The sequence below is a fragment of the Danio rerio genome, chromosome 11, assembly GCF_052040795.2.
Source record: "Danio rerio strain M-AB ecotype USA chromosome 11, GRCz13ab, whole genome shotgun sequence".
In the NCBI taxonomy this organism is placed as follows: Eukaryota; Metazoa; Chordata; class Actinopteri; order Cypriniformes; family Danionidae; genus Danio; species Danio rerio.
The window spans coordinates 10,504,940-10,521,872 of NC_141031.1; the positions used below are offsets into that span (position 1 = coordinate 10,504,940).

Below are 16,933 nucleotides of genomic sequence, written 5' to 3' on the forward strand. Positions count from 1 at the left end.
TTTTACTGCTTTTTGTATGGTGTGCACCACAGCCTTCATAGTTATGTTCATATTATGTTTGCTTTATTGGTCTTTAATATATACATTGCTTAAAAAAAGAACTAAACAAAATTATTTGTTTTCATACTATTAAAAAAAGTTCCAAAACTAAACAAAAACATATTATAGAAAGTATATAGAAAATAGACAGTAGTCAACAGGGGCCAATGTATCAACTCTGCTTATGCACAAAAACTTTGCGTACGTCAGGTTTCACTCTCGCGTTTAGATTTCCTACCGATACAATGAATGGGAGAATGTGAATTGGTCCACACCAACTTCATGTCTGGCGTGCGTGCATTTCTTCTGTGTTTGTTTTATTTCCACTGGCGACTCCTAGAGGCAATTATGTTAAATTGCACACTACAAAGTATCTTTGAGCCGTGCAATGGCAGCTGTATGCTGTATGGGACGGGTTCATCCACATGTCTGGCAGGTATATAAGGTTTCCATACCATGCAGTTGACCAGCCAAACATTAAAGCTCAATTTGCAGCGATCACCGGTTTTCCCAATGCAATCAGAGTGATCGACTGCAAACATATTTCTATAAAGGCGACATCTGAAGACAATTTGCATATGTCAATCGTAAACATTTCCATTCAATAAATGTGCAAATAATATGTGATGCTCAAATGTGTTTAACATAATACACAGACTTATTAATGATTCCTACTTGTGCTCCTCGTGATGAAGAGTAAATGACAGTGTCAAAACATGCTCCCATACGTTTTACGAGCTACGCCACTAGCGCTGCTGATGTCCGCCCTTTTTAGTTTTGTTGTCTCTGTTGATTAAACAGGCGGAAATCCCTCAACTAGCTCATTCCAACGACAAACTTGCAAATAACATTGCCTTTCTCCGGTCTACCTGTGATAGGAGCACCTCTAATTCACATTCTGTGCAAAGTTTCTCTTTTTGCTTGCTTTTGCTATTGCTTTTTTGTTTGGTTTTGCCAAAGTATAGTCATTAGCATATTCATACATTTACAGCTTTGTGTGTACGCAATGTTTTAGTAAGAATCCAACGCAAGTCTTCGTACATGAGGCCCCAGGTGTTGGAGAAAGTTACTTTTGGAAGTAATGCATTACCATTTTGAGTTATTCCTCTAAAAATAGCTGCATTAATTATTTTTAATGGCAAGTAATGTGTTACTTTCGAGTTGCTTCTGAGTTACTTTTCCTTACTGGCTAAGGCTTGATCTATTTCAGAATTCGGGGGGTGGGGTGGATTTGAGGATTTATATATATATATATATATATATATATATATATATATATATATATATATTAGGGATGTAACGGTATTGTAAATACCGTCATACCGCAATAGCAATTTTTTTCGATATTACCGAAGTCGCATGACTCGGTAAAACTATAGGTCTTCTGAGAAAATTTGCTCAGGCGAATGAAGCGAACGGGAGGTAGCGGAAACTACAATTCCCATCAGCCCAGGCGTGGCCATAATCCTTTGTGGTCTGTTGTCACTACAGATCCAGTAATGCGGAAATGGAGTGTGCTGCTAGAAGCAGAGATGAAAAAGAGCTGGAAATGATCAAACCTAAAGCGGGTGTTGTTGCCATGCGCGTACTGATCAGCTGTGTTGTCACGCGCGTATTGTAAAGCGCCGAGGGGGAGTTGAGCGCGCATACTCAAGAGCGGTGTTGTCGCGCACCTACTGAAGGGCGGGACGGAGGTTGTGTCGCGTCGCGGGGGCACTTTTGATCATTTTGGAAGGGCATTTTCTATCCAAGACTAAAAAGGGCATGTGCACTGCACATGTTGAGCCCTATGTGTGCACGTGCCTCCAAGTTGGGGAATACGACTAATAACAGTCATGGGGACTGCAGAAACACAGCACACTGTTCAGATTGATGCAGACATTGACTTGTACCGCAAAGAGACCTCTATCTCACTTATGGCTTGTCCTCTCATGTGAGGGAAAGACAATGCACAACGTTACCCACTGCTGTCAACATGGGCCAAGTCATATCTCTGTCCCAGAAACCTCAGTCCCAAATGAGAGGGTTTTTTTCTGTTGCAGGGGACATTGTAAATACCCAGAGATACCAGCTTTTACCAGATTATAGTTATATGATAATTTTCCTTAAAACCCATCTCTATCTAAGTAAGTGAGTGAGTGATTAAATGTTGAATGTGATGAGTTTTCAACAATACTAAATTGAAACTTTATTTTTTTACATGGTTTAATATTTTTTTGTTATTAAAATTTAAGTTAGTGTTTCAAAGCTTACAGATAGATGGCTAATTTGTATGTTATTGACACTTTTGGCAGTTTTTTTGGAGTATTTTCATAAGTTTTGTTTTTCCTGTAAATGATTCAATAAATACCGTACCGTGACATTCATACCGAGGTATTACCGTACCGTGAAATTCTGATACCGTTACATCCCTAATATATATATATATATATATATATATATATATATATATATATATATATATATATATATATATATATATATATATATATATATATATATATATATATATATATATTATTTTTGTTTCTGCATAACATACACCTTCATTTAACTTTAACAAATCTAGTTAGGATAATGTTGTCTTCTGAGAACTCCCTTACCCCAGAGATACACATGCCATATATACAGATTAATGAAAGTTAAGTAAGGTGTTTGCTACTTCTGTACTTTTTCTGTAAAATCTCTGTCTATTGAGACTATCCCTTTTTCCTTTTCATAAACGCTTTCAAAATAATTCTCATTGCCGAAATGTAAGGCTCTGGCCTGCCATCTTGGTTTCTGTTTGTTCCAGTGGGAAGCACATTATCTCATTGAGTGCGTGATTTAACACGACTACACTAATTGTAATTAAACAATTATTTTTTTAAAGCTAATTAATTAAAATATTTAGCAACTCACATTGTTTTTAAAGTTATTTAAATGTAATTACTTTTTTTAAAGGTGCAGTATGTTAGTTTGTCACCCAGTGGTTGAACCATGTATTGCACACCTAATTTAAAACGAATGCAAGCACAGGTTGCACCATTTTTCACGACAGATTGAAGACACCAACCAACTGAATGTCCAGCCTAAAGGCTGATTTGAGATTGATTTAAATAGTGTTCTAAATAAAAGCAACTGTATGCAACAGAAGCAATTTATTTTCCATAATTAAAGGAGTTTTTGTCCTAACTAACACCTGAAAATTATATTTTAGAAACAGCTTCTATTTATTGCAGCTGAACAACAGAAAACTGACAATGATCACCTCAGGTACACCTCATGTTCTTTATTCGGTGTTTAATGCGAGTTTGAATGCCATTTCACATGACATGTTACAATACTACTAAAAGCAGCAGCAGACAGTTCATCTCAGATCTTGAAAGTAAAATAAACCATTTGAAAATTAGAATTTTAGAACTTTAACTACTGTCCACCGGAGGTCACATTTCAGTCACGCATGTGTACTTTGAGAGCCTTCCAGCCTGACTGAATAAAATACACTGTTTTCCACCAAGGCAACCCGGGGTGCTGAAGTATAATTGGCTAAACTGGCATTTGGCGGGTTAAATGACTAAAACAAAGACAGACGTTCCGGCACTTAATGCACAATTTCAAAGCAGAATATCTGACTTCAGCATAGTTTTTCAGATAAACAATGTTCACTTAGCATGTTTCTTATATATTTGCAAACATATTATGGTTATTTTATGCTTTAGAAGAGTCAAAAACATACATACAGCACTTTTAAGTAATGCATTACTTTACTTGTTACTTAGAAGAGTAATAATATTACATAACTCACATTATTGGAATGCGTTACCCCCTACAATAGTAGCCAACAATTGAAGTGGATCATAGATTTCCTTTTGCAACAGTAAAAAAAAAAAAAAAAAAAAAAAAAAAACTTTAGTTGATCCACTTTAAATGTTGATTACTGTATATAGAAATATCATATAATTTTGTCCAAATCCCCCAGCCAAATTAAACACACAAGCCACACTTACTGAACAAAAAGGTTCCAAATACAGAGGTCTAAATTAACAACTTAACTTCACTCTTAAATCACTATATTTATCTTATATTTATTTTAAATCTACAGCAATAAATAAACAGTAACTCTTTGTGCTAATCAGCAGATATTCTACACCTGACAATGTTGTCAAAAGTATTCCTATTCATACAGTCTACAAAACCAATTTAAAAATAAACACAGAGTGGTTGTATATGACTAGCTTACAACAAAAAGCTTAGAATCACCAAGAGGTGACACTCAATAGAACATTCCATTGCAACAGCAGCGCCCAGCAAAAGTCCCGGATTCCGCCATTTTGGACTGAAAGCAATCGGCTGTCCATTGGATCTTATTGCTGTTGTGATGGCAAGCAGCTGCTTTGTTTTTGATTAATTTATTTAAAAAGCACATTAAATCTGAGATGCAACCTAAAAGACGAAAATACAAAACTTACTAATCACAATCATGAGTACTTTTAATAGTTTATTTTACAGACTTATGATATGCTGTTGTTCTATTGGAATTTTCATTGCAAAGTGGCCGTCGTGGCATCTAGTGGCTGTTTCCCAAATCGCATTCAAGTGTCGCCTCTTGGTGATTCTATGCTCTTTGCTTACAGTTGGCAATGTGAAGAAAGATTACAACTGAAAAATAACAAGTATAAGGAAATAAAGTTCATATAGACACTAGAATAGTTTCAGCACAACTTTGATGAAAGATTTTGATCCACTTCAAATGTTGACAACTGTATATTGGTTATTATAGACTGTTTGGAAGGAAATGGGTTGAGGTAGGTAATACATGTTTAATAGAAGCAGATGGGTTGTCGTGGCAACATTATGAGCCATATGTAATGCACCGGCAATTCACTGTTTGAAATCAGGTTTTCAAAGCCAGTCCACAGCATATCAAAAGCACACCGTCTGAAAGCCAATTAGAGAGCAGTTTAAGCTGTTCAGGGTGAAATGTAATTTTGGAGGAGACAACAGCACAGAAAATAAACACGGGAACATCATTTGGCTGACCTCAACCTTGTTCCTTTTCCATTTTTAACTCGAAGGCAAAACACTTCAAGTCACCATGAAATCAAAGTTGACAATTCTCATTTATGCAGCAATTTTTCATGTGGCCCCATATTTTTTTGATCAAAATATATTCTCTTTTCCTGACATGTCTTCTTTTTTCTGGTCACATGCTTACTGGTTCAAGGCTGTCAAGCATCCAGTGATTTAATCAATTCCTCATAGACAAAATCAAGTCCTGAACAACAATTTTGCTTATTCTTTAAAAAGCTATGATCCAAATTGAAGATTAGCAAGTTCTCCAAGTTAGCTCTTTAGCTTTATGATTTGGAAGTGCATCGGTGCAATTCATACTGTGCATCAAACACTGACAATGAACAGCAGGCCTGTTTGCATGCAATATATCACTGAAATGTTGCTAATGTAACCACACATTCATTCACTTGTCTTACATGTCAACAGCATTGTTTATACCATGCGTTACTGATCAATTAAAGCATCACTTTTCCAGCACAGAATGTCAGTATTAAGCTTGCGAGATAATGCTGGATGTGGAATCAGAGGGGACAAATCTCTTCAGCCTCAGATCCTGAACATAAACCATTCTATTTTATTATTATATCATATGCCTAGAAGTGCAGCAGGCACAAAAAGAGAATAAGAAAAAAGAAAACAAGTATGTTTCAATTTCTTTTCATGATTAAAGTGCTTTCAAACTGAAAGAATGAGATGACACCAAGTTGGAAATGCATGGGGGGAAAGTGCCTGTATAATTCATACATACTGTAGCTCAGAGGTTTTTGGTTTGCTCATTTAAAGTTTGTATTTTGAACTTCAGTGTCGATATATAGTGCAGAGTTATGAGAAATAGCCTTCACAGGATCCAACGGGCCTTCAGAAGCCACACTGTTGTTATACTGTACACACAAACATCCCTTCACTGTCAACACAGAAGCTTCAGAACAGTAAATAAACACCTCTCGCATACCTGAATGCTTGCAGACATGTGCAGCGAATACAGGACATCGTATTTTTTTCCCCCTACAACAACAGTAGAGGCATTGAGACTGATTTGGGCATTTGTTTCAGTTTAAAGGGCACCTATGGTAAAAAATCTACTTTTCAAGCTGTTTGGACAGATCTGTGTGTTGGTATAGTGTATAGACCGTTATACTGGGGTGATATGAACACACCCAGTCCTTTTTTTTCAATTTAACTACAAAAAAAAAGGGTCGGCCAATTGGAGCTGTTTTCAAATCGATCGCACCATTACGTAGGTGTGCGATCCCCCCGCCCACTGAATTGATTGACAGCTGCGCGCATTAACATGTTCCGGTAGTCGCGTGTATATGTCAACAAGACCAGGCAGACATACGCAAAGCAACCGGGAATAAAAGGTCTGTTTTGTTAGCTAGGATCAGCAATCATCATCAAATGTGATTAAGAGTAAGTTTCACATGTTTAAAGTTTTTTAAAACAGAGTATGTGTGTAATTAATTACAGCGTTTTACTTCAGCTTTACTTCATCAGCACAGCCGCGTGTCACAACAATTATAAAAGAAGACGCTTCAATCCCGGTTTGTGGAAGTTAAATCAGGTTTATTTTGTACATTAGCATAACAGATATCCACACTTGAGGTTAGCCTTAACTAGGCTAAGTGTGCTCTGTCTGTCTGTCTGCCTGCCTGCGCGTGTGTGTGTATCATCTGCGGTGTGTTTGTGTGCGCGCGCGCGTTAACTTTGTAACGATATTGTGTGTGACTCATCAATGCAACTTCACAATACTGATTAGTAAAGGTTAGTTCTTACTGTAGTATCTCACAAACGCTACGTGAGACCTCCTTCCTTTAAGTCTGTCTGTTGTCTGACGCAGCTGAGGGAGGAGGCATGTAGAAACAGTGGGCGGGAAAGAAAAAGAAAGGCGCAGTACGACAAAACCATCCACTGCTAGAAATCAGTATAAGACAGCTTCTTGTAAAAGGTATAATGAAAAATCTGATGGGTATTTTGATCTGAAACTTTATATACACATTCTAGAGACGCAAAAGACTTATATTAAATCTGAAAAAAGGGGTAACCTAGGTGCCCTTTAAAGTAGGTTTTGACTCAATATCATTTACTGAGGGAATTGACCCGAATCCTGTATTTAAACATAAGTCGTGGTCAATAAAACCTTTCAAGCCATATTCATAAAATTTACATTTATATTAATAATAGAGCCAATGAAATGGAAAATGACTTTAAATGCATATTGTAAAAATAAATAAAAACACTGCCAGTATGCAAATAAAAATATATAATAATAAACAACTCAAATTCTAAATGAAAACCCCTTTAAGCCATGCATAAACACTCTATTATAGTATATTTGGCTATTCAGTCAAATAGTCAGCATTCTTTGTACTGAAAATTTAATTGAAAGATCTTACAGTAAAATTTTACAATACCTACAAATATTGTTACAGAAACATCCTAATTTGACAATAGAATAATCCTGAAAATGACCTAAATGGAATATTATTGGGAAGCTAATTGAAAAAAATACGTATGATTGTGCTTTCCAATAACACCATTAGACGTTTTGTATTATTTAAAAAGAAGGATGAATATGTTTAATCAGGGGCGTCCAGAGTTATTTTGAGGGACATGGGCTCAAGTGGAAAAAAAGCACTTATTTTTATAAATAAAATGTACTGAAGGATAGTTCCTACAAAAATTCACCACATACTCACCATCAGTGTTTCAAATCAATCAGAAATTTATTTTGTTGAACAAAAAGTAAAATACTTTTAAGAATGTTGGACACCAATAGCCACTGACTTCCTTACTAAGCAGAAAAAATACTATGGAAGTCAGTTGCTACTTGCAGACAACATACTTCAAAATATCTCAATTTTTGTTCAACAAAAGAAATAACTGTGATGAGAGAATTACAGTTTTTGGAAAAACTATCCCTTTGACACACATTCATTCATTTATTTCCTTAGGGTTAGTCCCCTATTTATCAGGGGTCGCCACAGCTGAATAAACCGAACAACTATTCCAGCATATGTTTTGCGCTGCAGATGCCCTTCTAGATGCAACCCAGTACTGGGAAACACCCATACACTCACATTCACACTCTTACAGTATGGCCAGTTTTGTTAACCCAATTCATCTACACCTCATGTCTTTGGACTGTGGGGAAGGACCCATAGGAAACCCACACAAACTCCACACAGAAATGCCAACTGGCCAAGCCTGAACTCGAACAAGCGGCCTTCTTGCTGTGAGGTAACCACTAAGCCACCATGCCACCCCTAACAACATACTTTTTTTTTTTTATTCCGTTCCACTTACACAAATGTTATTTCATTAACAGATGTCTAAAGAATAATGTTCACTAAACTTCATGCATGGTCTGCTTTAGAATTCACAAATTTGATCACAAGAACAGGGTAAAATACAAATAACAAAAACAAGCACATTGTTTCTAGTTTAAAGTAACGTTATATGTATATTCAGAATAAATCACTCACTGCACAAAGAAAGAGGGGCATATTTTTACTATTGAACTGTCGTTTTTACATTAAGCTAGCCGGTGTGCCCATGATATATTGTCTAGGCCAGGGGTGTCCACACTTGCTCCTGGAGGACCAGTGTCCTGCTGAGTTTAGCTCCAGATTGCTTCAACACACCTGTCAGGAAGTTTCTAGTATGTCTTGTAAGAACTTGATTAGCTGGTTCAGGTGTGCTTGATTAGGGTTGGAGCTAAAAGCTGTTACTCAATTCCAAGAACGCAGAAAACAGAGTCGTGTTCTGGTGGAGACCAGTCTTGCCAGGTGTCCTCGGAAGAACAAACTCAGGAGGCCGCGAGGGCAGAGAACGCATCCTCTGAGAAATGAGATGCTGCGTTCTTCCTGATGGTCACATGACCTTCATGCATTTTAAATGGAAAATTATTTAAACATTACCCCTACAGAAAAATCCAGCTTAAACCAGCCTAGGCTGGTTGGTTGGTTTTAGCTGGTCAACCAGCCTGGTTTTAGAAGGGTTTTGGCCATTTCCAGGCTGGTTTCCAGCCATTTCCAGCCTGGTCTTAGCTGGTCAGGCTGGGAGATGACCAGCTAAAACCAGCTTGACCAGCCTAGCCAGGCTGGGAGTCAAGCCAATACCAGCTATGTCCAGCTTAAACCAGGCTGGTCAAGCTGGTTTTAGCTAGATTTAGTTGGTCATTTTCCAAACTGGAAATGGCCAAAACCCCTCTAAAATCAGGCTGGTAAACCAGCCTAGGCTGGATTTTTCAGCAGGGACAGCATTCATACAACGATTTACTGTTATGATTACGTTTTTTCCCCTTTTCAAAATATATACTCTGCATAAAAAATTATGAATATACGTTGCACAACATAAATAAAACAGATTTTAATATGAATTTCAGCAAACAAACACCTTCAATGTGTTTATTCCTTTATAAAGATATCCATGGTAATGTTTATATTCACCGTTTCATTTAGAGAAGCTCCTGAGGTGACTAAGTTAGTTCTCTGAACTTTAATAATAAATCTAAAAAAAATGCTGAGCTTCTCACCTCCAGTCGCAATGACTTCTGGGACTTCCAGAGCGAGTTCGGGGCTCAAGTCTGCATCGGTGTGTCCTCTATATCAAGAACACATGCGGGAAGTCCCTCTGTTCTTGCGGTCTTGAGTATTGGAACTGAAGTTTGGCAGCTGATGATGACGTTACACGAGAACACAAGACCAATGAAGAACGCATATTGAGAAACAGCCAAACTCTCCAATACATATAAGCCATGTATAGCTTAGTCAATTGTTAAGCAATGCTTAATAGACAGACTAATTTACTTCAGCCACTCTGCCAATCATAGACAGATCATAGATAGAACATGCACTTAATTATACATATTATCTTTAAAATTAAATAAATTACAATGACCTCCCGGTAAAAAAGGGCACTTTCATTTGAGGAAGAGAAGGACAAGGGGGCTCAAGCCTCCAAATTGTTAATCAATAAAACCTTAAATTAAGCCAGTAAATAGATACATGTGTCTAGAAAGAGAATATTTATTTATTTATTTATTTTAAAAAAAAAAAAAAAAAAATGGAATTAAGGGCATAAAATGGGGTTTTCCTCCGGGTGCTCCGGTTTCCGATATAGGTGAGTTGGATGAACTACATGTAAATTGGCATGTAAATTGTATGAATATTTGAATGAGAGTGTATGGCTATTTCCCAGTAATGGGTTGCACCTGGAAAGGCATCTGCTGTGTAAAACATATGCTAAAATAGTTCCAATGTGGTTACACCAAATAAATTAATGATTTAGCCTAAGGAAAATAAATCAATGAAATTGGAATTAAACGTTAATTTAATTAAGTCTGGACCAGTAGCCTCCAGGTTTGTCCATCAAATGCTCACAAAATACAGACAAATGTTTTTCTCAGTTGGATGGTTTTGTCTGTACATTTCTCAGGTCACGACAGAAAACCATCCACGTCATGTAGTCACTTGTGCACATCATAAAAGCCATTTTTTCACTCCTCTGAACAAATTGCGAATGCCTTTTTGTTCATGCAATTTCATGTGTACTAATGTCTGCTGTTTCCTGAATTATTGATTTCATCTTCCATGTTGCTTGAAATATATTACACTGCTTGAATACAGCCTTACCCACAAAAACACTTAGGCTTTAGTTCGTTTTAGAAGTCATTTAGACTAAAACGGTTGAATAGTGTCGCAATCGCTCAAGCATATTTCCCATATTATTTTCATTTTTTATCACACAATAGAAAATTTATGAATCATGGAGATGAAGACCAGTTTAAACATGTGGCAACTTTAACCATAATAATTTATCTAACTTCCATGCCATCATTCTAAGACCATCTGCCTTAATTTTTGAATACTTGAAGGGTCTTAAACTGTGGAAAATTAAGGCAAATTAAGGCTTTAAAGGCCCACAGAAATTTCATCCTGCAATCCAATAATGTTTCAGTCAATAAAAGCAGTCATAGCATACATCAGGAAATGCTGAAAGAGTCATACTGACAAACATGGGTAGCATTTTGAGTGTTTTCTTTGTGAACAATGGGTAAATCATCAACTTAGAATTATAAGGTTTTATCTGACATTTTTGTCAAAATTGAGTTATTCACATATTCTTATTAAATGACAACTCCTTTACATTATGCTATGTTTTTTATAAGTTGTTTACACTTTAAGACTTTTTATTTAAAAAACAACAAACAAAAAATAGTTTTATCTACAAAGTTGAACTCTAGCTTGGCTCTATAACAGGGGTGGGCAAACTCAGTCCTGGAGGGCCGGTGTCTTGCACAGTTTAGCTTCAACTCTAATCACACACACCTGCTTATAGATTTCTAGTGATCTTGAAGACACTGGTTAGCATGTTCAGGTGTGTTTAATTAGTGTTGCAGCTAAACTATACAGTACACCGGCCCTCCAGGACTGAGTTTGCCCACCCATGCTCTATAAGGTACTTTCTTTGAGCCAATCAGCATTTCAAACGCACACACGAGGACCAATCATGATCAGCTTTCTCTGTCATTTTGCCAGACTGCTCATTTGACAGTGGAAAAGACCAAAAAGATACACAAAATCAGAGTTGTCAGCACCTGAAACTACGAATACTGGAACCCTGTGCTGGCATTTCTCCTGCGGTGTTGCTATCAGTAGTGTGGAGAGAGGAAGAAGAGGGTTGTATTGACAATCCAACACAATGGGCAGCACATTGAACACATTTTATAAGTGGTCAGAAAATTGTGAATAACTCGTGAAAGAAAAAAAGTTGCCATTGTTTTTCTTGTGAAATTCCCTATAAGTTTAATGTGTCAAATGACCCTCTTCCTATTGAAAAAACTAACGTTGGATCCAAGATGGCTGACTTTAAAATGGCCACCATGGTCACCGCCCATCTTAAAAAGTTTGCCCTCTCACATACATATACTAATGTGCCAAAAACAGGATGTTAATATTACCAACCATTCCTATTTTATCAAGGTGTATCCATACCATGGCCCAGTCTGTAGATCAATAACAATTATCAATATCCATTTATATTATTCAAAAGATTACGTTAACCTTAATTCAATACTGTAAAAACTAAACTGTGCAAATAAATAGCTTGAGAACATTATGCTGTTTATTTTAATGAAAATTTGTGTGAGAAATTACACATTAAGATGTAATAAACTTATCAAGGGTTGATTCTTTTTCTTCTTTTTTACCTCATACAGAAAGCCTAACTAATTGCATTTAATAAAAACTGATATTGATTCATTCAAAATAAATGACAAAGAATATACATATTACGATTTTTGAAAATCCATCACATTTCATCGACACAAGTGTGTTTTTTAAAGTATATTATTTGCATAAGCACACTATGAAAGAATACTTAAGTGCACTTTTTTTTTTTTTTTTTAACAACGGTAGTCAGTGATCTCTAGTAAATTGATCCAGCTGATGTTCAGAAAACCACTGGCACACTTTAAAACCCTTTATGGATTAGTCCTCGGCTCATGCATTTATCTGCCTGTTTGAGTGCAGAAAATATGGCGAGAATACCTTGGATGTCAGTTGTTATCTCCCCATTCTCCTTGTAGGAACTCGCTTTGAGCGCCATGAGGATGTGGGTGGAATCCCATCAAAGACAGCTTTGTTGATCCCTGTCGAACAGATTTTGTATATATTAGCTCCATACACGACAAGCAGGAGCGCAAAAACACAATTCAGATAAAAATACAAAGGTAGCAGCTTTTGTATTCTGTGTGATGACAACATTTCCAAAGCGTTTAAAGTCGCAGCAATGCGTGCTTCTTCCTGTCATGTCCTCAGGTTGGAGGTGCAATTTTCCAACAATGTTCCTTTTCAGTCTGTCAGTGTGCAAAGCTAACTTTGTGATCTACAAATAATTATTGTCAGGCTCCTTGAACTACATCTAAAAGGAGACTGAACTAAAATCAGACACGGGAAACATCAAAACTGCTCTCTCTCATGACAGATTAGACAATACATATTCTATGTCTTTTTTGCTTCCATTATTGCAATGTTTATGAATAAAGATGCATACAAAAATCAGATTTTTATACACTTTACTCATAGATAGGTCACAATATTGTTAGAGTTGGGGCTTATTTCACATATAAAGCATTGATTTTAAACTTGATCCATAGCAGAAGGTTAATAAAGATTTCAAAGAATGTGTCATTTTTTTTCTTATTTAAATGTATATCACATTAGTTATTTGTGTGTAAAAAAAAGGAGTTGTAAAACTGAGCCAAGTTTCGGGTTGTTGCAGTAAATAATCTGTCAGCCAAATAGAAGTTGCTCTATAAATGAATGAGGATCCTACTGTATGTTCAAAAATAAAATGATTTCTGAATTAATTCATTTAATAACTGCCATAAATTATGAAATGACTGTTGGGAGCGAGCCATTGAGAATGATTACATACTTGATCATAGTGCAATTTAATTTATGAGGAGGTGCGCTACAGTCTATTCAAATAGTAGTTAATCTATGCGGAATGTAATCCAGATCTCAATTTTCAGAAATGCATTTTTTAATACACACACACACACACACACACACACACACACACACACACACACACACACACACACACACACACACACACACACACACGCACGCACACACACACACACGCACACACACACGCACGCACACACGCACGCACACACACACACACACGCGCACACACACACACGCACACTGTAAGGTTTTGGAAAGTAACAACTGCGCTAAATAAACCTAAATTAAACATTTCACTGGCAAAATTGTGATGATTGACATTATTATAACCAGAGCAATGATATGGCATCTTGATGTGGCATTCACTATTTCTGACCAGAGCACAATCATAGTGATCAAATAATTGACAAGTTGGCAGTTTTAACAACACAACTCTCAAAAAAGACGCAGTGTACTGTTTGTTTTAAATGCAACGTTGTAAGTGTGCACTTGATGCATTGCCACCATGCACACTTGTTTATTTAGTGTATTTGGGCTTGATCAATTAAATCTTTTAATATTTTTTTGCTAGTTTATGATAATTTGATTTATATAATCAAATTAGATTATTTATATATTATTTTAAACTTAATGTGACTTTCTCAGTGAAGCCATGGGATCTGTAGTTTATACATTTTTATGAAGCTTACAGCTTTTGATAAAACCACGCAGTATTGAATTTAAAAAAATATTCTGTGATAATGACAACTGATTGCAGAGTTTCAGTATAATACAGCTCTGCCCAATAAATGCTGCCGCTGTACATCTGAGAGCATGTGAAAATGCAGTACCACGTTAAATAACAACAACATGTTTTGACTCCAAATTTACTTCATAACTGAAATCCATTGTATGAAATAAAGGCACCTTGAGTTGAAGTGCCTTCTAATGCTGTTAAAACCAAATGTGAATTTAAATATTCATGCGAGTAGATTATAAAGTATATGCAAATGTACAAACGGGTGAATTTCTGCCACTTTCCATGAAGTGTGCAGCAAATTTGCCACAATATTCACCTCAATTGCATCTTTCATGCAACTTAAAAATAAATCAACTGGAGCAGAAAATTTGTGTGGAGCAAAAAAACATCCCAAGAGAAATCCAGGTTTAGTCAGTTATTGTGAACGTTCTCTTCTTGTTTGGTGTTATATGTTGTCATGTTTGTGTGATTGTCACGTTGAATCCTCAAAAGCAGTTAAATCTTTAATTTAACAACTGCTATCAGCATTTTCTTTTTATTAGAGTGTCCACTCAAGAGCATCTTCTGGCCTTTGGATGGAGATTTACTTCTCTTCACAGAATAAATACAGTTTATTACAATTTCTCTGACAAGATGTGCATGGCAATTGTATCAATTGGGTAATCACAGTTGCAATTTAATGTCAATGTATTGTGCAGAACTAGTTCTAGCAACATATATCAACACTAACTCATTTCCTGTGACATTGTTTTGCACTGCACATAGGAAAAAAAAAAAAAAACGCATCTTTGATGCAAGTTTAAATGCATAATTTACAAGCTATTCAGTTCAGTTCTGTACTCACTGCATGCATATATAAAATTTGAACATTGAATGCAGTTGTTACCCCAGTAAATTTGAGAACTGTGCATATACATAACCAGATATTGCATGACTGCAGCTAAATCTGGTTGTCAGTTCACCTTCTAGGCCACAGGTGTCAAACTCAGTTCCTGGAGGGCAGCAGCTCTGCACAGTCTGATGACTGATGATCTATAATGTTAGATTACAGCAACTTGCTAGTGTCTCAAATGTTAGGCTTTTACTATTATTACTGAAATAATCATTCATTTTAGCTAGAACATCAGCTGCAGAGGTGCCCTCTTTTGTATATTATTAGAAGATTGCTTCACAGAGTGTGATTTTGAAGGGTTTCCACTGCCACTTATTAAAATAAAATTGAGACTTAATAATATATTTTTTTAATTAAAATTAATAATAAAGTCGACAATTGTGGTACGTTGTGCTTATTTTCAAAATATAGTTAGCATTTTTTTTTTAGCTCGTCAAAGATTTGCTATTGTATGCTATTTTAGTCTTACAATATTTGACAAGCGGTAGTCTTAGCATTTCTCCCAGTTATTTTTTTTCCCCACAGAGCAGAATTAAGAAAAGAGAAATAAGTTAATTTAGCTGCAGTGTGAAACATGCTTAATGCGGTTTCATCACTTTCTGAAAAATAGCAAAAAGCACATTTACACAAAACCCAAACCAAACTGTACAACTAGTGATAATAAAATGCATAATAGAGATTTTTTTTTCTTTGTGTGTGTGTGTAGTGGAAGGAAATGACAGGGAAAGTTGTACTAGCCTTGACTCATTTGTATTGCCAAATTTTCCTAGAGAAAAGAAAAAAAAGCACAGCAAACAAGAACAAGCCTATGATTAACCGAAATAAACCCCAGAGCTTCATACTAAAAACATAAAATTGTAAAATACTTTATTAACCGCATTGCCTATATCATTTCATGAGTCAAGTTATAAAAACAAAAAATCCCCAAAATGCTTTTAATGACAGCTCAGCTCTTCGAGTGCACACTGTGGGAGGCATATTTGTCATCTGCCAACAATAGAATTGAAAGGAAAACTGGTCTTTTGTCACTATAATTTTGGTCAAAACAGTAAACACAAAACACCTGAGACACAAGGACACTTTTACAATGGAGATAGCATACTGCCATTGCAATTTTAGGAGCTGTGAACACAAAACAACATTTTAGGCTGCATGTACTGTATGACAAGAATAATATTCAGATTTCTACAAACCAGAAAATTGGCGTAATCCAGCGGTTCCTAGTCATACACAACACTTGCCTGAACGTTTCTAGTCTGAAGACCTTGATGAGCAGGTTCAGGTGTGAACAATTAGGGTTAAACCAAAACTTTCCTGGATAAGGGGGCATCCAGGAACAGACTTGGAAACCCCTGGCTTAATCTTAAGGAAACACTGATTTTAAAATACTACACAGTGTTTATAAAATGAAGGGGAGGGGGGTATAAGTAAACGTAAACATTTATAAAACTACTCAAATTACAATTCCTGAGGAAAACTACTCATTTACAGTAGTTTGAGAATTTGTAATTTGATCGTTCAGTGCATGCTGTAGTATATGTTAACAGTTCAAACAGAAATATTTATAGTGAAATCATAAATTTTACAAAAATATAGGGGAAAAATATTATATATTTGGAGCACATTCAACCAACAGTATGATAACCACCATCAAGAAGAAAAATATACTTCAAATGAAAGGCCATGACCTGTGGTATCAAAATAAAAGACAAAATGAGACAATAATGTTAA

General features: G+C 36.0%; 1 protein-coding gene across 19 annotated transcripts in view; it reads right to left on the reverse strand.

The window, feature by feature from the left end:
* nlgn1 (neuroligin 1) overlaps positions 1 to 16,933 on the reverse strand; it is a 786,090-nt gene that overhangs the window by 637,236 nt on the left and 131,921 nt on the right. For 16 of the 19 annotated variants that reach the window (XM_087271568.1, XM_087271573.1, XM_087271572.1 and 13 more), the window contains one exon: positions 12,645 to 12,745. The gene's annotated coding sequence lies outside the window, so the exon portion shown is untranslated. Of the gene's footprint in view, positions 1 to 12,644; positions 12,746 to 16,395; positions 16,483 to 16,933 lie in introns of those variants that run through there. The other 3 variants (XM_087271570.1, XM_087271574.1, XM_087271585.1) reach the window with 3 other exon arrangements.